The sequence below is a fragment of the Kogia breviceps genome, chromosome 3 (assembly GCF_026419965.1).
Source record: "Kogia breviceps isolate mKogBre1 chromosome 3, mKogBre1 haplotype 1, whole genome shotgun sequence".
Taxonomy (NCBI): domain Eukaryota; kingdom Metazoa; phylum Chordata; class Mammalia; order Artiodactyla; family Physeteridae; genus Kogia; species Kogia breviceps.
Window position 1 is genome coordinate 186,496,102 of NC_081312.1, and position 19,739 is coordinate 186,515,840.

At 51.3% G+C, this 19,739-nt stretch overlaps 1 protein-coding gene across 9 annotated transcripts in view; it reads right to left on the reverse strand.

Moving 5' to 3' along the window:
• SVIL (supervillin) overlaps positions 1-8,748 on the reverse strand; it is a 241,154-nt gene extending 232,406 nt beyond the window's left edge. For 4 of the 9 annotated variants that reach the window (XM_067030584.1, XM_067030582.1, XM_067030583.1 and 1 more), the window contains exon 1: positions 8,406-8,740. The gene's annotated coding sequence lies outside the window, so the exon portion shown is untranslated. Of the gene's footprint in view, positions 1-7,190; positions 7,280-7,483; positions 7,636-8,405 lie in introns of those variants that run through there. The other 5 variants (XM_067030569.1, XM_067030585.1, XM_067030573.1 and 2 more) reach the window with 4 other exon arrangements.
• Positions 8,749-19,739: the final 10,991 nt, after the last annotated feature.

Here is a 19,739-nt window from a genome sequence, read left to right on the forward strand (position 1 = left end):
ATCCTGACCCTGAGGATACCCCTCTGTGTTCGTAGCTTTGGAGAGAAAAATAAAGAGTCCCAAATCGGGGTGAATCCGTGAAGGATCTCCCCAGACCTCCTGTCCAGCATATTTTCACGGACAAGGGATCACCGCTCGGAAATACCCCCCGTGAGCCCCTGGACCAGCACAGACCCGAGATGACCAGTCATCCAGAACTTACACACAAGCCAGACCGGCCACACAGTACAAACTCAGCTTTCTTCCAAGATCTTTCAGAAATGTAATTTGAAGGGGGGGAGGGGGGGAAGCAAACCTTAATTCTTCTCTGTGTGTGTACAATTTCCATTTGCAAGAAGAGGTTATCCAAAAACAAGCTCATGTTTCAGTGACCTTCACAGCACTGCCATGTGAGAGGAGAGCCAAAATAAATTTCAAAACCATTACCCCCAAAGTTCAACCCTTTGAAATGCCCTGACTTGACCAGTTTCAAGACTGGTGTTTCCAAGTTTCAATTCCAAGAACCACTACTTTTTTTTTTTTTTTTACAAACATCTAAATAAAAACTGTGATAGCATATATAATGTATGTCACGATTATACCCGATGCAGGTGACAGCCAAACAGGATTGGCTTGGGACAAAGACAGAAGGGCCTGCAAATTGTGGGTTTGAAAAAACAAAGGAGAAAGAATCTACTTCTCAGGAAGCACATCGAAGAAGGGGAGGGAGGGCTGCCTATTTGAAAGGGACTAGGAAAGTAAATCTTAACAGCGCTCAGCACAAGAAAAAAAAAAAATGTGTCATTACGTGTGGTGACAGATGTTAACTAGACTTACTGTGACCATTTCGTGACACATACAAGTACTGAATCATCAGGTTGTAGGACTGAAGCTAGTATGTCCGTTACATCTCAGTAAAAAAGAATTAAGAGGGTTAAACAGGGGTGGGGTCTGGGAGGGGAGGAAGAGAGAGAGAAGGAGGACAGGAACAAAGCCACGTACAGACACAGACGGGCGGCCCGGGGAGGCGCACACCCCACGGGGCAGCAAGGAGCCGAGGGGGGGGGCTGCAACAGGGCAGCAGGTTCAGCCGGCCGGAGCAAAAGCCGACAGAAGTCAGCAGCAAGGACAGCAAGGGGGAAAGTCACCCCGTGTCAAAGGGCAGGCTGGCTAGTGGGGGGAGCAATTAAACACCAGTGGCAGATGGAGATAAGGGCACCCGAGGCAAAGCGGCCCTAAGACACCTGACACCAGAGACCGCGCTGCAGCAGACCAGGAACAGGAGGGGCAGGCGTCAAACAGGAAACACAGGGTCCCAGAAGGGGCGGAAAGCTGCCTAAGCTTGCGGGGTGCTGTCGGAGGCCCGTGGGGAGCAAAACCGTGGCTGCACGGGGCACCCGGGGGGAGTCCCGGGCCCGGGAGGGGCCTCGTGGCTGCACCCCAAAGCGCACCAGCTTCTTCCTCCTGCAGGGAAGCGGCTGCTGCTTCCAGCCTCTAAGCAGCGCGGTGCTGAAGCGAAGGCGCTACCTGGTCCCCACGACCACGGGGGCTGGCCCACCTCCCCACGGCCCCCGCGTGGGAAGGAGGACGCGGTAACTCTGACCATCCCTGAGGATCTGACCTCCAGCAAGAGTTGCGTTAGCGTCCAGAGCATCAAACGCGGAGAAACACTTCCACGCGGTGAACGCGAAGCCTCCTTCTGAAAGGAGCCGAGCCGGCTGAGGAGGGATGACAGGTCCAGTTACCACGCTGGGCCTCTGCAGGCGAGTGTGCACAGGCGTGCACGTGGGTGATGGGAAGGAGGGGTGAACGTGTCAGAAAGCTGGATGGACCCAGGAGAGCATCCATCATACACTGAGTGAAGTTAGACAGACACAGACAAACGTCACAGGAGATCACTTAAGTGTGCAATAGGAAAAAAATGCTATCAATGTACTTATTCACAAAACAGAAACAGACTCACAGATATAGAAAACAAACTTCTGGTTACCAAAGGGGAAGGGGAGGAGCAATAAATTTGGAATTGGGGGTGAAGAGATACCCACTGCTCTATAGAAAACAGATAAACAGCAAGGTCCTACTGTAGAGCACAGGGAACTCTACTCAACATCTTGTAATAACCTATAATGGAAAAAAACCTGGAAAACAATAGATTTATATCTCTCTATATCTGTATCTATATAGAGATATATAGATATATATAAAACTAAATCACTTTGCTGTACTCCTGAAACTAACACAACATTGTAAATCAACTACAGTTCAATTAAAAAAAATAAAGGGGGAAAAAACAAAGAAAGCTGGCAGCTGTGCTCGAGAGCCAAGACTTGAAAACAGAACATGATGAATAAACAATTAGAACGTGCAGGGAAGTGTAATAAGGAAGAGAGGTATCCCAGGGAAAGGACCCAGCGAGGACCGCTGCAGTCAGCGTGTGTACAGCAAAGTCTCCAGAAGGAGAGGACCCATCCTCTAGTTTTGAGCAAGCTGACCCTTCCAAGACTTGGCCAGTGAGGGCGCTGAGTTCTGAGGCAGGACCTTGTGATTCTAGTCCTAGCCCAGGCAGGGTTCTCAACGCAGGCAGAGCCCGTTTCCCCTTCTGCACAATACCTCCCACCCACTCCCGCCCCCGGGGCATCAGCCCGAGAACCAAACAGACGTCCAGAGAGTCTCAAAAGAAAACGGCAGCTAAAACCAACTGCAGGCCAAGATGTTGTCCAAAATCTAAGATTCCTATGCAAAAGGGATGAAGTAAAAGATTCGCGAACGTGTCCATGGCGCCCAGAAGGGTATTCAAGGGCTTTGAATTGTGGGTCTAACTCAGCAACTCTGGGTCGCTGGGTGAGCTGAAGCCAGAGAGCCCCTAAGAGTGAGATGAGCACGTGTCCAAGAGATCGGGGTTTACTTTATAACCTCTTCTAGAACAAAGGAATTGAAGCTGACTCAGTCCCTGTAAGGGACTGGATTTACGCCTGTAGCTGCTAGAGGCCATTCATTCACCTCCATTCAGAGGAATTAGGAGGCAAGATGCTTTCGAGTGCTGGGCAGGAGTCAGGGGCCCGGGGGGGCGCAGGTATAGACAGGTGTGTCTACACACACAGGCAAGGCCTTCTCTTGTTAGCACACGTACTCAACATTTGATCAACCTTATAATGCTTCTTCTATCTTCCTGTACCCAGACCCTCCTCCTCGGCTTTATTCGAGCAGACCTGGTGACACACCAATGGGATTACACAAAAAGCTGCCTGAAGAGGCAAGTTCACACAAAAAAGATGCTGCCTCTATTAAGCCCTCATATTGTACTTGTTTACGTCTGCTGTTTCTGAGCTGTGAGTCCATCCAGGGCTGGGCCCAAGCCCTTGTTCACCTTCAGGCCTGCTGCCGTGCAAACACTCAACCTAAGATTTGCTGAAGTAAACCGCCCAGCCAAATCATCTCAGATAAGTAACAGTAACAACTTCTTGGAAACGCCAGTTTTCTCACGGATAAGGTAAAGGGGTGTGGGCAAAGCACCTCCTGGCTCTCTCTAACAAATGCAAAATACCCTAATCTTCTGAAAACAAAAGAGCACTGTCTGGACACACATTGTAACTTTTATACATTTTAGGCAACAGAAAAATGTATATGATTAACCTTGACGGATATGGCAATTTTTTAAAAAAGCACATTTAGTTTTAATATGAGACCCGTTCCTTTGTTAGTCAATGAAATAGAAAAGCGACCTAGGTTTTAAGTAGGGAAAAACTATATACACGTTGGTCATCCTGAAAAAAACTGTATTCGGATAAAAATGTTAATTCTGACATTTCCTTTTAAACCTTCTCCCCTGAGAAGCTCTATCTGGAATAACACTGACATAACAGAAACAAACAAGACTCTTTACGATGGCTACAGTTTAACAAAGGCATCTGTGGATTTTTACCTTCCTTGGGGACTGCTCAAAAGCGGAACACGTAAGCACAGTTGCCCCAGCAGCTGGCAAGTTCTCTCCCATATGCGGCGAAGTTGTGGAACAGCTGGGGAATGCAAGATGCTTTTGAACACGCTGCTATGTGATCCAAAATAACGCTGCCTGTTCATCTTCCCTGCAATGGTAGCGACAGCCCAGCGCAGGTCTGGCGCATGCCCTGCAGCTGCTTCTTTCTTCCGCCCTGGAAACTCAACAAGTAGCTACAAATGAAGCCAGCTGCACAAAAGGGGAGAAACCCTGCTGCTAACCCTTTATGTGCCGTCCCCTGCTGACACAGGCAGATCATTTTGCCGTGTGGGAGAAAGCTGCATTTCGAACCCAAATGGAAAAATCTATGTTTGCTTTCAAGGGCAATCCCTCCCTGGACTCCGTGCCATGCCCGTCTCGGTGACAACTTTCACGATCGGGTGGCGTTTAATAACATTATAAGGTTTGCAGTGCTTTCGCCCTGGGTGATTATTTAAAAGATAAATGCAAAATCAAGAACTAGGAAACAGCCATGTTCAGGGGTCTTTCATCAACAACTTGACATAGTATATTTAAAAACAACCATTTCTCCACTTGCTGCTAAATTGAAAAGCTGCCAAGATCTTTTAACATATGAAATAGCTATCCTCCTTGTTCGCTGGTTGTGCAGCTTAACTGGACATAACCAGACCTCTCTGTCACCTTCCAAATGCTAGTTTGGCAATTTTCAGATCATACATAGGTCACCATATCTGAGCAAACAGTTCTGAAATGTTATCTCAAACTCTCCTCCCTCCTCTGTCCATTTCGTGGCTTATCTCTAAACAGACTCCAGACAATCTTCTGTTTTCCAAGTAACGGTCCCACTTGCCAAGGTCGGGCCAGCACACTTTTCACAGACAGCAGATATTCTCTTTAGTGTCGTCAATGGCTAGTGAACGAACAAAGAGAAGACCTGCTTCCTTTTCTCCAGCTTGTTTGGTTTTGAGCGTGCTGTTTTAAGTCCTGTCATCATGGCTATTAGGATACTGGCTTCCAATTGAAAGGAAAGAGAAATGGCTGGAGGGCTGGCCGCAAAATTACACAGTGGTAACACTAGGAGGAAAGCCCGATGGTTCCGGAGCCCCTTGTAAATTCCTTGAGCAAGGAGACAAAGTTTTCCATCGCCGCCACCCCGCCTCCCAACACGCACGCGCGCGCACACAGCACTTGCTGACAAGAGGGAAGGATCGCGACGCGCGTCCATCACCTTTGCTGTGTGTGCACCGAGAAGATCAAGTTCAACTACCAATATTCTGCCTCTCTAGACGAGGGAAGGGAAGAAAGAAAGAGTCTGTTCTGAAACATCATCATTATTAGTTAACACTCGTTGGGCGGCTACTACTTCCTAGGCTCTGCGCTACTAAGTACCTTATATGAATGACCAAATTTAAGCCTTGCAGCTTGAAACCAGGTGGTGCTGTGACTATTCCTGCCCTAAAAGAGGAAAGTGAAGCTCAGAGAAAGCTCAGCAACTTGCCCAACGCTACAGACCCATAAACGGTGGAGGCGGCATTCGAAGCCTGCCCTTAATCATCACTGTCTCCACAACTGGCCCTACCCTAGGACATTCTGAGTCAGAACTGTCATTCCGGGGTTTCAAACAACATCCTTCTTTAAGGCAAGATGCTTTCAGTACGTTCAAGACAACACCACCGCCCCATATTATAAACTTGAGCTCAATAATGGCTAAAGATGTGAGGATGATCTCAGATGTCTAAAAGGAATTCTAGAGTCATAACCCATCAGCCAGTTAATGAAGGCTGGCTGCATTTCCAAGGCATTTTAAATACACATTCAGCGTGGTGGCAAAGTCACAGAGCTTAGGCAGGGTAGGCACTGCTGCCCCTTCCTGCAGGGAAGGCCCACAGAGCTCCTGACCCCAGGCCCACCTGCCTAATGAGACACCACACCAAGCAAAGGACAGCTGTTTCTCACTCTCTTTGGAGCTGTCAGATAATGCTAAGCGGTTTACTTGTCTTTGTATACCTTAAGCTTTAAACTAAGAGTTGAGGGACTTCCCTGGTGGCCTAGTGGCTAGGATTCTGGGCTTTCACTGCCGTGGCCCAGGTTCAATCCGTGGTTGGGGAACTGAGATGCCACAAGCTGTGCAGCGCGGCCAAAATAAATAACGAACTAAAAAGAAATAAACCAAGAGTTGGTTTCGTTGAGGCCTCGAGCCACAGAAAAGTCAGCCGCCGGTGGAAGGTCAACCTGACCCTAATAACGAACACGCTCAATCCGAAGCTGGGGTCACAGCCTGTACCCTGACTCCGCAATCAGCAGCCCATAACCACTTTCCAGGGACGTCCTTTGGCATAGAACTGGGATGAGCAAACACTCCACTTTGGAGCAGGACAGACTCCTGGCCCCAGAAACCCCTTTAAGCCTGTTTCCCCATCTGTAAAATAGAAATCACCGCTCCGGAGGAGGCTGGGAGGTTTCAAAGCGAATGGTGACGAGCTTTCCCAAGTGGATACAAGATTCTCTCATACAGAAGGCCTTTCCCTACTTCAGAAGGGAGGGGCGGCAGATAAGATAAGAAAACGTGAATTCTATCCACTGATTACCCGGGATCAGGTTTCACACCAGGCCAGAGCGCCCCAGGTTTCTCCTGGGCAGCACCTTCTCTGGGTCCGGCTCCCGGGAAACGTCTGTCGCGCAGGGGAGATGGTGCCCCAGCCATTCCAATGGCAGACTCGTGCCTAAGTGTGGGGTTTGCATAACCTCGGGGGAGGGCGCGGGGGGAGGACGAGGAGCTCTCTCCTTTCTCGCCGCCGTCCTCTCCCCTTCTGCGGAACTTGCAACGGCAACAAACTGTCAAGGCTGCACCGGAGCTGTAATGCGGAGGCCAGAAGCGCCTCACCCCGCACCTGACCCAGACTGCGGCCTGGACTGCAGCCGCCGGGCCGCTAACTCACAGGAATGCAACCACCGTCTTCTGGAGCTCCCCTCTGGGCGCCCGGGGCCGCCGCTGTCACCCCGGGACTAAGCCCCTCCCTTCCGGGAGTCCGCGGGGAGGGGCGTGGCCCGGCGGGCCGGCTGGGCGCGCGGCGCGGGGACCGTGCGCCCGCGGGGGCCCTGCGGCGGCGCGACCCCGGGGCGGGCAGGCCAGCAGTGTCGCAGTTCTACGCACACGGGTGTCCCTCCCCGGGCCGCCCCTCCTGCCCGCCTAACCCGCCGCCCCGCTAACTTCCCGAAACTCCGCGGAGGGAAATCCTGAGACAGCCGGTACCTCCGGACGGCGCGCGCCGGGGACGGAAGTGGGTGGGAGCGGCGGCCGCGCCGCGCCTTTGTTGCTGCGCCGGGACGCCGCGGGCCCCCGGGAGCGCCCCATCGCGGCGGCCCGGGGATCGGTCGCCCCGCCCCGCTCGCCGCCCCCGGCAGGACCGCCCGGAGCCCGAGCCTAACTGACCCCTCCTCCGGCCCCGGAGGAGGGCGCGCCGCGGCGCGTCCTAGTGTCTGCCGGCCGGAGCCCGGCGCGGCCGATGCCCGCCCTCGGCCACCGCGCGAAGGGACGCTCCTCACCTTCTTTCCGCGCTTTCCCCAGACATCCGGGGGCACGATGGCCGCTCGCCGCCCGGCAACAGCTGGGCAGCCCCGACTCTCGACGGCGCCACGGCCACTCCCTGACTCCTCTCACGGCGAGGACCGGGTCCCCCTCCCGGGAGGATTCACTGCTCCTCACCTGGAGCCTCGCTCGAGCCCCTCCCCTCCGCCGGTCCGCGCGACGATCGGGAGCGGGCGCCCTCTGCCGGGCCACCCGGCCGGAGCTCCCCGGGCCGGAGTGGGTCGGGAACATGGAGCCCGGCCGAGCGCGGGGACCCCCGCGCCACCCTTCGGGAGCAGGGGCCATTGCGCCGGGCCCGACCTCGGGCCAAGAGGGCCAGAGCTGTCCCTGAGCCCCGGGGCCGCTGCGCACCCGGAGTCACCCCGCTCGCGGGCCGGCCGGTCCAGCCCTGCCCCCGGGAGGCGTCCCCAGGAACCCGCCATCAACCGCGTGCGCACGGAAAGTCAGTTTAAAAGCCCCGGAAAGTCAGTTTCACGGTGTGAAAACAAAGTTTGGGTCCCCGTTCCCAGTAGCCCTCTTCCGCCCGAATTAAAGGGACGGAGGCGAGGGCAGAGGCCTGTCACCCCCCCACACCCCGGGTCCTAGGACTTGGAAGACGCTTGGGGCGAGCTTCAGGGACAGTCGCAGCCCGGGTGGAGCCCAAGGTCGGCCGGCGCGTTGCCCCCCAGCCGGGGGGTGTGGCTGGCCCATGACTCGCTCTTTCGCCCGGGTAAACACACTTCCAGCAGGTGAGCCTACCCGGCCCCCCGCCTGCGCCCTGCGCCAGGCCCTGGGTGCAAGTGTGGAGGGGGACCGGGGGAGCCGAGAGGACACCCACGCGCGATGGGCCGCGTCCCCCGCGAGCGCGTCCACGCGCGCGCCCCGCCCCCCCGCACTCACCTAGCCCGCGGGCTCGCCCACCTGCCGGCCGGCAGCCGGCGCACAGCTCCCCGCGGCGACGACGGTGGCGGGGGGCGCACGCTGGTCCCCGCGCGAGCTGGCTCTCGGCGAGGGACCCGGGAGAGTCTGTCCGGCGCCCCGGCGCCGCAGCTGCCCCGAGCAGACAAGTTGCGAGGCGGCTCAGGGCCGAGCGGGCGCCTCCGTCCCCGAGTGCGGGCGCGCGAGTCCTGGCGCGGCGGGCGGGCGCCGGGTAGTAGTTGTAGGGCCCCCGGGTGTCGGCCGCCGGGCGTTCTGAGTGGCTCGGACCGCGAGCCAGGCTGGAGGGGCCGGCGCGACCCACCCCCTCGGCACGCGCACGCGCCGCCCCGGGGACGCGCACGCGCGTGCGCGCGCGCCCGGCGGCTCCGGGGCCCCGGGGCTCGCCGCGCTGCCCGCGCTCCAGTCCCGCGTGTGTCCCGAGGGGCGCCGCTGACCTTAGAGACCCCGAGCGGACGCCCTGAGTGCCCAGCAGAGGCAGCGACAAAACGCTCCGACGTGGGTGAAGGTTGTAGCCACAGGCGCTCCGGGCCAGTCGTCCAGGAGACCGTCCTGGCCCCGCGGCTCACAGCTGTGAAAAAGTCACGTCCCCCTGCGACCTGGCCGTCTTGACGGGGGACCAACCCCTCTCTCCGTGGTTCTCACACTTCCGCGGGTCAGAATCGCCCGCCCACCTGAGATGAGTCAGGACACAGAGTGCTAGACCCTCCCCACTTTCTCATTCTTTACATCTGCCAGGTGAGGCTCGGGCAGCTGCGCAGACTAAACAGTTGAGGTGCGTGAAGTACTTGGTAATCTGCAAAGCAGTAGCTAAATCGAAACTTGCGAAATCCACTCGTGCTACTTGTCTGTTTCACTAGCAGGTGTTCGCATTTAATCTCCCTCCAATCCCTGCTTCTTTTCCTCTGCGTGTCAAGACCCTTGCTTTCCTGCTGAGGAGGCAGCAAGCTTAGGCGTGGCAGCCCCCGTGGGAGGAGTGAAAGGTGAGCGTGTCGGCTTCCTAGGGCCGCCATCACAGACTCCCAGACGCTGAGGCCTAGACCACAGAAGCTTCTTTTCTCACGGATCTGGAGGCTTTAAGTCCAAAATGGAGGCGTCCGTCAGGAGGGCTGGTTTCTTCCAAGGCCTCTCTCTCCTTGGCTCACGGGTGTCTGCCTTCTCCGTCTTGGCCTGGTCTCTCCTCTCAGTGTGTCTGTCTGTGTCTAACGTTCTCTTTTAAAGACACCAGTCGTACTGGATGACAGCCCACCCACAAGACCTCATTTTAACTAAGTTACCTCTCTATAGACCCTCTCTCCAAATACAGGCACATTCTGAGAGACTAGGCATTAGCGCTTCAACAGATGAATTGGTTGGGGGCGGGGGGAGTCGGGGGAGGCAGGGCCGGGGGACACAGCTCAGCCCATAACAAACAGGGAGCGTCCCTGCCCCGAAGGTCCTGGCACAGAATTTGAGCGTCACCCTTCCCTGTACCCTGCCCGTAGGCCGGCCCGTGTGTGGGCTGACACACACCGAAAGGCTGAGATTCAAAGCTGGAAGGACTTAAAATCCAGCAACGAAACGGCCTTCTTCGCTCCGGGTCCTCGGAAATACAACACTCCAGTGTGTGAAATGGATATTGGAGAATGTATCAGCAGTTTGGAGCCCTGACCCAGCAGATATTTCAGAACCAGCCCATCACAGTTTGTTAATGCCTAAGTACAGAGTCACCCTTACCTTCATCCTGCCTTTGTTGGAGCTTTGCCATCTCCAGAAGCCTCCTGCATGAGGGGCTGTGTTGAATAAGCACAGTAAAGACGCTTCCCTCCTCCCAGCCGCCTGGGAGGGCTCTGGCGGCGTCGAAGCTAGGAAAGGCGGGAGGAAGCAAAGACAAGGGCGATTTGCACCGATCCCAGGCTCACCGGACCCAGCTGATCTTCAGCAAATCAGTAATAACCCTGAATCTGGGGCCTTCCCGGAGCCTCATTCCCAGTCCTTTGCTGGTCCCAGCTTTGCTTTGTGGCTTCATCGAACACCAGGCTTGACCGCTCCAATCTCCAAATCCAAGTGGCTGTTGGATCGGCTTGGGCACTCCAAAATCGGTGTGTCCATCATTGAGCTCTTTCCCCAGACTTTGTCTGCCCGCCCGCACCCTCCATCTGCGTGGATGGCACAGACGCACATCCGAGACAGGACCTGCTTCAAGCCACCCTCTCCCGTGTCCCTGGTGCCACAGAGGCCTCCCCGCTTACCCATTCCCACCACCGTTGCCCCAGCCAAGGCCCTTCGTACAGTTTCTCCTCTGGTTTGGGACACCGGCCCCCTAAATAGACCCACTGCCCCAGCCTGCCTCTTGGCCAGGGCCATCCACACTGCTCCTTTAGGGATCTTCCAAAGCCAGAAACCTTGTTATCCTGTGCGCTTCTTAAAGCCTCTCAGGGCATTTCCTTTATGTTTCGGGAGAAAATTCAAGCACCTTTGCTCCCCTCCCCCTGGAGGCTCATCTCTGACCATTTCGCAGCTGTGTCCTTCGCTGGCGCGCGGTAGAGGCCACTCACGATGCCTGCAGACTCGAGAGGGCTGCTGCCCTCAGAGCACAAATCCCGAGGACTCTCTCTCGGTCTAAGGAGACGGTGTCACTCCTCTCCCAGTGTCCTCCAGAGAGTCACCAGGTCTAGGAAGCCCACCCACTCCTTCCTGAATTAGGGGGTCCCCGTGCTGCTCCCACAGCACCCCAGGTGCATCTTGGTCTTAGCATTTAGAACATTGACCATGGTGCCCGGGTCACCCTTCTGCGTCCTCTGTTAAACCAAGAGGTCCTGGACAACAAGATCCATATCCATTTTTGTAAGTCGAAGTCTAGGCTGCACTGACTGCTCAAAAAAAAAAAAAAAAAAGTTTGCTTTAAGGAATGAATTAGTTCTTAGAAATTCAGAGGATTTAGTCAAATGTGGCATCTGTTAGCAAGTCCCTTATTTGGAGCAAGCGTCACTTTTTCTGACAATACTTGTGAACACTCTCCCTTAAGTCACTTCCTGTTTGAATTATAGGTTCATCCTTTAGAATCTCTAATTAACTTCTATGCTTCCTAAATACCCATGGTGCCTCGGGGCTTTTCAAGCTGCTGCTGGTCACGAAATCAGTTTTATGGGTAGAGATGAGCATTTTTTTGTAATGAAACAGAATTAGAATTAAACACATGCATCCTGCCTAGTAAGAGTTAGTATTGTTTTCATAAAACTTTTGTTAACTATAATTCGGAATGGGGTGGGTGTGTGTGTGTGTGTACAAGATTGCTGTGTCATCCAATTTATCCCTTCCTGTGGGTCATGGTTAAAAGCTGGGGCAGCGCTATCTTACGGAGGGCTGGAGTTGTTTTCTCACCAGATGACATATTTTTAGAGACTCTGGAAAGGGGGCTCATTAAGCAGAGAACATTTTCTGGAAAGAAATTCTGAGCCAGACTTTTAATCGGGGAGTTGGCCAAGTGGAGAGTAAAACACAGGGCTCCCTCTAGCACACAGTAGGTGCCCCGTAAGGGCTTCGATTGCCTGGCCTATGCATGGAGATGTGTGCGGGAAGCTTTCTTGGCTGGAATCTGTCAAGGAGTAATAAGAAATGAGATCAGGAACACGGAGCAGACGAAGGAGGCCTGGGTTGTGGCCAGACCTTGCCCTGAGCTTTCCAGACATAAGGAGGAGGTGCAGTGACATGGGATTTCCTAACCCGGTTTCCATCACGGATGTTCCAAGATCAAATGTTATGAAGCAAACCTTTGCTGAAATGAAAATACCACTTTCCCTGGGTTAGGGTGGGAGACGTACGTGCTCAAAGCAATGTATTCAGATGAGAAGCTGTATTTTCTCATCTCTGATCATCGACGCATCTGGACAGCCTGTGGAGAGAAGGGCCGAAATGAGATAGGATTATGGAATGAGGAGAAGTAACAGGTGGCCCTTATAAAACTATAACCTTGAGAGATCTGCCAAGTATTTCCATCCATATTAGACACCTTTAACTGAGAAGCCTAGACCCAGCCCACAGCTATTCGGAAGGCAAGGTCCTCACTCCCTAAAGTTTAGAATCTGCAAAAGAAGGTTGCCATGTGAATAAAGAACACATATTTTTGCTACTATGTTTTTTCATTGCTTAAGTTGTTCTGATTTGGGCAGATGAGAAGAATAAAAACTTGGACCAGGGGGATGGAGATAAGATTTGGGGAGGGTTGTTAACTTAAAAAAAAATTTTTAGACTTTTTTTTTTTAATTGCGGTAACATTGGTTTATAACATTATATAGGGCTTCCCTGGTGGTGCAGTGGTTGAGAGTCCGCCTGCCGATGCGGGGGACACGGGTTCGAGCCCCGGTCCGGGAGGATCCCACGTGCCGCGGAGCGGCTGGGCCCGTGAGCCATGGCCGCTGAGCCTGCACGTCCGGAGCCTGTGCTCCGCAACGGGAGAGGCCACAACAGTGAGAGGCCCGCGTACCGCAAAAAAAGTATCTCTTCTATAACATTATATAAGGTTCATGAAACCAACATTCTATTTCAGTTTCTATATACCTTACAGCACGTGCTCACCACCAAACGTTGAGTTTCCATCCATCACCGCCCAAATGATGCCCTTTTACCTAGTTTACTCTTCCCATTACCTCCTCCCCTCTGTTCTCTGTATCTACATGTTGGTTTTTGTTTGGTTTGTCCACTTGTTTTGTTTGTTTGTTTTTTATATTCCACATATGAGTGAAATCATACAGTATTTAGACAAGATTTTTAAAAAGAGAAACAAGTAGGGTGGACCTGAAAAAGAAATTCTAGAAGACAATTTCTCTGTTCTCTTGCTTCTAAGTAGAAATACACTTGGCCGTGAATAGTACAGAATTATATTTTAAATTTGAAAGATGGACAAAGTCTGAAAGAAATCAGACTGTCACAAGCATGAGTTTTAATAAAACTTTAAAATGGGTTCCAGATTCTTCTTTCAACTTTTGAAAACACACACAACAGGATGGTTGGCCAAAAAAATGTGGTTTCAAAAAATTCCTGGGGACTGAAATATTCTCTGATATTATTTATAACACTAGCCATGTCTCAACCATCTAGACTACCTAGACGGGTGTTAGTTGAATATTCCCCCCTAAACACAGAGGAGATTCTTTGACCATAGTTCACCCTCCACTCCCAATTTTGTGTGATTTTACAAGTAATAAACCCTTCTTTAATATCTTGAAAATTAGCAGTAGTTTGGGTACCAACAGGAGTATATAAATGAAGGTACTGATACAAATTGAAAATATAGGTGGGGCGGAGCTGGCTTAGCAGAAGTTTCTCATCTCCTTCAAAGGACCTGCTGAAAGAGGCTATGTGGTTACTTCCTTTACGCTGCTGTCTCTTGTGGAACTGCCAGCTTTTTTTGGCTGTTAAAATTGGTAGTAAACCTTCATTCTTTGTGTAGCTGATTTCTGCTTACTCACTACTTCACCTGTCACTTCCTCCTTTCGGCCTCCTGTTGACTGTGGCCCATTTTCTAGTTTATTTACCTGCTTCTCTATCCTCTGAGGGTTGCAGAGCTAGCCTGCTTGGGTTCAAAGCCGTGTTACTTTGGGCCAGTTATTTAACCTCTCTGTTCCTCAGTTTCCTTATCGATAAACTGGAGGTAATAAAAGTACCCTGTCTTGAGGACTTCTATAAAGAATTTAGACCATGCGACTGACAAGGGGTTAATATCCAAAATATATAAACAGCTCGTACAAGTCAATATCAAAAAACAAATAACCCAATCAAAAAATGGGTAGAAGACCTAAATAGACACTTCCACAAAGAAAACATACAGATGGTCAACAGGCACATGAAAAGATGCTCAATCAGCATTGCTAATTATTAGAAAAATGCAAGTCAAAACCACAAGTTAGGGCTTCCCTGGTGGTGCAGTGGTTAAGAATCCGCCTGCCAACGCAGGGGACAAGGGTTTGATCCCTGGTCCGGGAAGATCCCACGTGCCGCAGAGCAACTAAGCCTGTGTACCACAGCCCATGAGCCACAACTACTGAGCCCGTGAGCCACAACTACTGAAGCCTGCCCACCTAGAGCCCACGCTTCATCACAACAAGAGAAGCCACTGCAATGAGAAGTCTGTGCACTGCAACAAAGAGTAGCCCCCACTCGCTGCAACTAGAGAAAGCCTGCACACAGCAATGAAGACCCAACACAGCCAAAAATAAATAAAATAAAAGAATTTTTTTAAAAACCCCACAAGTTATCAGATCACACTGGTCAGAATGGTTATCATCAATATGTCTACAAATACCAAATGCTGGAGAGGGTGTGGAGAAAAAGAGACCCCTCCTACGCTATTGGTGGGAATGTAAATTGACACAGCCACTTGGAGAACAGTAGGGAGGTTCCTTAAAAAACTAAACATAGAGCCACCATATGATCCTGCAATCCCATTCCTGGGTATATATCCAGAAAAAACAAAAACTGTAATTTGGAAAGATACATGCACCCAATGTTCATAGCTGCACTATTTACAGTAGCCAAGACATGGAAGCAACATAAGTGTCCATTAACAGATGAATGGATAAAGAAGATGTGTGTATATATATGTATACACACACACAATGGAATACTACTCAGCCATAAAAAGGAATGAAATAAAGCCATTGGCAGCAACATGGATGGACCTAGAGATGATCATACTGAGTGAAGTAAGTCAGACAAAGGAAGACAAATATTATATGAAATCACTTATATGTAGAATCTAAAAAATAATACAAATGAATCTATACACAAAACATAAACAGACTCACAAACACAGAAAACAAACTTAACGGTTACCGAAGGGAAAGGAGGGGGGATAAATTAGGAGTATGGGATTAAAGATACAAACTACTGTACATAAAGTAGATAAGCAACAAGGATTCACTATATAGCATAGGGAACTATATTCAATAGCTTTGAATAACCTATAATGGAAAATAATCTGAAAAAATATATATATAACTGAATCACTTTGCTGTACACCTGAAACTAATACAATGCTGTAAATCAACTATATCTCAACTTTAAAAAAATGCACGTACTATGTGACCTGGAAATTCCAATGAGAAAAATAAAATTTAGGATAATCCCTCGAGCGTGGTAAGTGGTTAGCAAACAGTGACTGTTGTTCTTAGTTGTTGTACGTGGAAACTTCACCCGTCATTCTCTCAGTTAATCGCTTATTTGCACGAGAACCGCTTTGGACTTTGTCAATGTGGCCAGCAGTCTGGACACTAGGATGGCCCCTCCACGAATCATCACAAGCATTTCACTGGTTTGTCGCAACAAACGTTTCAGCTCCTCGGGCCCTGTGCTGGCCCCTCGGTAGAAAGCTATAGGCCGGCATCTTGCTATTGGAGACACAACAAAGGAAACAGCTGCTATTTGCAGTTACTGACAGGTGAGGTCGGAAGATGTCCAAGTTCCATTTATATGGTGCCTTTGCCAGGAGACTGTAAAGCCCTTGAGGGCGGACCCCCAGTGTCCTGACTGGAAGGAAATTCTCTTTGCCCTGGGTTTCCTTTCTCAGTAACGCCAGGGTCCCCGGAGTGGTTTAGATAATACTCTGCCCCCTGTCATCAGCTGAGCCCCTCAAAGCCCATCTCCACAACCTCCGACTTCTAGACACACCAGGGGCTGGGCTCAGGAACGGTGCCTTTGTGCTAGGACCCAAGCAGAGACAGCCAGGGGGGACCCGCAGGGACTAAAGTCATGACAGAGGCATAGAAACTAGCCAGTGAAGAAAGAAAGAAAGAAAAAGAAAACCCCAGGGAGACAATCTATTCGCATTTCAAGGGTATGACACACGAATTATTAGTTTCGTTTTTCTGCCAGCACAAAACCACCTAAGTGACCTTGAAAATACCATGCCTACCTTCTGCCTCATGGGTCTCGCGCTGGGTCCCGCCTCCACGAGCCGCGCGACAGCTAGTCTGACCCCTTCGCAGCGAGCCCTGGGCTGGGCGGCTCCCCACGCTCCCATACTGGTGCACCTACTACCACGCAGCACCCGTCTGTGCTTTTTTGAAAGTTCCTTGAACTGCTTACAATCTCACTCTCACCCAGAGCCATACGCCTTAATTTAAGCCCTTTGCCTCCAGTTCTATTCCTGGCGAGACAGCAAACAGCCTCATATCGATCGTTGCAGAGATAATACCCCTTGAGGGAGCTGGAATCTTCGTGCTCTTCTTCTATCACCTAGCTACTGCAGAGAGGAGATTTTTTTTTTTTTTCTCACTCCACCCCTGTTTATTAAAAACAGCCCTTTTATCCTCCTTATCAAATCTGGCCGAGCTCTGAACCAGGGTTCTATTTCATGTGACAGGATAAAAAATAAGTCATTCTCCCCTTCGCCTTGGACTGGAGCAGCACAGGAAATAAAAGACTAGCCCCGCAGTCAGAGGCCTGCAGAACCTTTTCCTGGTGTGGGTGTGAACCTAACATGTGCCTCTGCCTCTAACCTGATCTGCCTTGGAGAAGATGATGTAAGAAGAGGCTTAAAGAAACCCAACTCCAGAAAACTAAAGCCAATAGGCTTGCTCAGCCAGGACAGAGAGGGCATTGGAACCGTCCAGAGGTATCACCCGACCTGATAGAGATCACAGGGTCTCGCCTACCATGCTCGGACATGGTCTGAGTACAAGAGCCGGGCTAGAACAACCACAAGACCGGCAGTCCAGTTACAGGACTGTCTTACGACCCGGCGCTGGGAACTGCAGCTAAACCCCAGAGGTACAGCCCTCAGCAGGGCTCAAAGAGAGCCAGCAGGAAATCTGTGCTGAAGATCAAAATCTGGGCTTGATCACCGGTCTTAAGGATAGTGCTTTCTTCCAGACGGTGTAATAGATCTTTCCTGAGAGATTAAGACAGCAGCGGCAGAGCCGGCCAGGAACCTGCCCACGGTGCCAGGGCCCGCGGCTGGCTGTTTGGGGCGTGGTGGCCAGGCGGGGGGGTGGACCTCAGGCACCGCGCCCACCTTCCGATTGCTGCCGCTACTGGGCTCTTACCCCACCCCCGGGCCGCGATGCTGGTTACCCTGGCTCTGCCCCCTCCGGCTCCTCACTACCCCTCTTTCCCTCAGTTGACAGGTGAATGGTCTCGGTCAGGCTGCTTTCAGCTAAAAGTAATAGACAATCCTCTCCCTGTTCGCTTAGAGAGCGAGGCTCCGTTAGGAGTCATGCAAGAGGGTTTTAGGATTTGCTCGGTCTGGTGACTTCAAAGTCTGTTTCCCTGCAGGCTCTTTTTGCAAGCTTCGTCCTCAGGCTGGGGGAAGAGGATGCTGCAGCTGTTTGCAGACCTCATGTCTGTGCTTGACAGTGTCCACAAAAAGAAAGGAAAAGTCACTCTCCTGGAAGCTCTTTAAGAAGCCTGAGAAATGAATTTCCCCTAAGCCTCCAGAAACGTAAAGCCTCTGTCTGCAGGCCGTGGGCTCCAATGACAGGTGCTCGAACCTAAATCAGTCACCAGCAAGAGAGGCGGAGCCCCCCTCGAGCAATCGGGCCACGCCTGGAGTTGAGGGTATCAATCCTGTTCCCCTTAAGGCCCTGTGACTCTGGGGGGAAGGGGAGAGGCCTGAACAAAACCAGGGTTCTGCTACCAAAAAATAAGGGACGGAAAGGGTGCTGACTAGGTGGTTATTGTATCCTCTGCCTCCGCATATGTATTTATTATCATTTTTAATAAGAAGAAATAAAAGCTATGGCAATCATTATGCTTCCCCCCCACCGCAATATTCTGTCCCTACCCCTTCTGGGAACATGGTAGCATTGAACTTCTTGACCCCCTTGTGAGGCTGTGTCACCAGACCTGGCCAGTGAGCTGTGAACGGAAGTGCTGTGTGTGTCTTCTGGGCCAGAACATTTGCTTGCCTGCCCTAGTTTCTCCAGGTAGGTCTTTTCCTCTGCCACAGGGACCAGCAATGGTCCAGATAACGGCTGTCCCATCAGCCTTGTCCTGGAGTGAAGATAGTGCAGACCAGGGCCTCCGGACCACATGCAATGAACAAGTGGCGTGATAAAGAAAAAAAAAAAAAACCCACACTTTGATATTTTGAGATAATTTGTTACTGCAGCAAAAGCCTAGTGTATTTCAGCTGACACAGTAGCTTACATGTGTTGAGTGTTTCCCGTGTTCCAGGCATGTGATAACACATTGTCGCTAGTTTCAATGGATAGGAGAAGTCAGGAGTGGTGGAGGCTCCTACCCACACCCCCAACACAACCTCACTCCTAGGCATTTATACCAATTGGCACTTTTGCCTAAAGATGGACCTAAGTTCGGGTTGCTCCACCACACATCAGATAAATGTCCTAAGGACTCTGGAGCAGAGAACAAGTGAGTATTGGTGTATGTGAACAGCAGTCACCAGAAAAAGATCAGGAACATTCAGGTATACACGAACGCTGGGACTTCAATAAGAGGAGAAGGGGAAAATATGCCATTGGACTAAAATTCTCCATGGTTCTCTTGTGTTTCTGCACATCTTGGGGTCAATGCACTGATCTGCCTTTTGTTCCAACTACCTTGTCAAGGATGTTTGTATGGCAAATAGTTTGGAGGCTAGAGATAATGCTCCCCCCAGAGCAAAGATCGGGTTTGCCTACCCCCTTGGAAGGGAGAGATAGTATCTTTCTCTGAAGCAAAGGCAAGTATACTTACTTTCCAGTATGATAAAGACAATGTCTTGCTTCCCGGCAAAGCAGGCACGCTTAATGCCCATTATAATATGAGTCAGCCTCCTTAAGCACAAGGTTCCTCTCCTGTAATGCAACCCACTGGGTGTGTAGCTGTCATCATTGTGTGGGAATTGATACTTTGGTGCAAAAATTCTGATACACTAGTTACTGCTATTGCTGTGGGTAATAGACTGTCCTTTGTCTCTGATCCAGGAATCTCATGTCTCCTGGCAGCACTTATGGAACTGTGGCAGCCTATCTTTTTAGCCTGCCAGTAGGGTGAATCTCAGACCCTTCATAATTCTGGACACAAGTGGTTGTTTATGGACAGGTAACACTCCAAATTAAGCATCTAGAGAGAAGTTAGAGAGAAACCTTTTTTATCTCAGGAATTTGCCCAGAGAAATTGATCTTCTTCCTATTAATATCCATTATTTTCCTTTCTTAAAACTGGTAGACTCAGATGATTAAAAAGAGAATTTTCAGGCTTCCCTGGTGGCGCAGTGGTTGAGAGTCCACCTGCCGATACAGGGGACGCGGGTTCGTGCCCCGGTCCGGGAAGATCCCACGTGCCGCGGAGTGGCTGGACCCGTGAGCCGTGGCCGCT